The 661-nt window shown below is 38.0% G+C and overlaps 1 non-coding gene across 1 annotated transcript; it reads left to right on the forward strand.

Annotated features, from left to right (window-relative positions):
- The first annotated feature begins 251 nt into the window (after positions 1-251).
- LOC131175143 (small nucleolar RNA R71) lies at positions 252-359 on the forward strand. The gene has a single exon (XR_009145304.1). It is a non-coding gene; the product is annotated as a small nucleolar RNA R71 (small nucleolar RNA).
- The last annotated feature ends 302 nt before the right edge of the window (positions 360-661 follow it).

The following is a 661-nucleotide window of genomic DNA, read 5'->3' on the forward strand; positions in this document are numbered from 1 at the left end:
GTAAGTGCATCAAACTTTGCATTAATCATGTTGAATGGATCAAGATCATACATTCCAGACTTGCCTTTTACGAGTTGGGTGGTCCTCTTGGACTACTCCAAAGATGAGTATTCTTTGCAATTTTCTCCAATAGCTCATAAGCTTCATCTTCATGCTTAATAATAAATTCTCCTCCTGTTTGAGCATCAATAATTCCTCTGATTGCAGGAGTGACATTTGTGTAGAAATTCTGATTTATCATCCATTTTGGAATGGCATGATGTGGGCATAATCTTTCCAATTCCTTCCATCTCATCCATGACTCATAAAGAGTTTCATCTTCTCTTGGTCTGAAAGCTGTCATTTGATTCCTCAACTCTTGAGTTTTTCCAGGTGGAAAATATTGTGCAAGAAATGCATCAGTGAGTTGCTCCCAATTTGTAATGGAGTTGTGAGGTAAAGAATCAAGCCAATCCAATGCTCTATCTTTCAAAGAGAATGGGAATAGCTTCAATCTTGCTGCATCATCAGACACTCCAGGTTGTTTTTGCATGTCGCAAATCATAGCAAACTTCTTCAGGTGTGTGTGTGGATTTTCAGAAGGATGTCCTCCAAATTGAGAGTTTTGAATCATTTGAAGAACTCCAAAATCCATCTTGTAACTATTTGCATCAATCCTTGG

The sequence above is a fragment of the Hevea brasiliensis genome, chromosome 16 (genome assembly GCF_030052815.1).
Source record: "Hevea brasiliensis isolate MT/VB/25A 57/8 chromosome 16, ASM3005281v1, whole genome shotgun sequence".
In the NCBI taxonomy this organism is placed as follows: domain Eukaryota; kingdom Viridiplantae; phylum Streptophyta; class Magnoliopsida; order Malpighiales; family Euphorbiaceae; genus Hevea; species Hevea brasiliensis.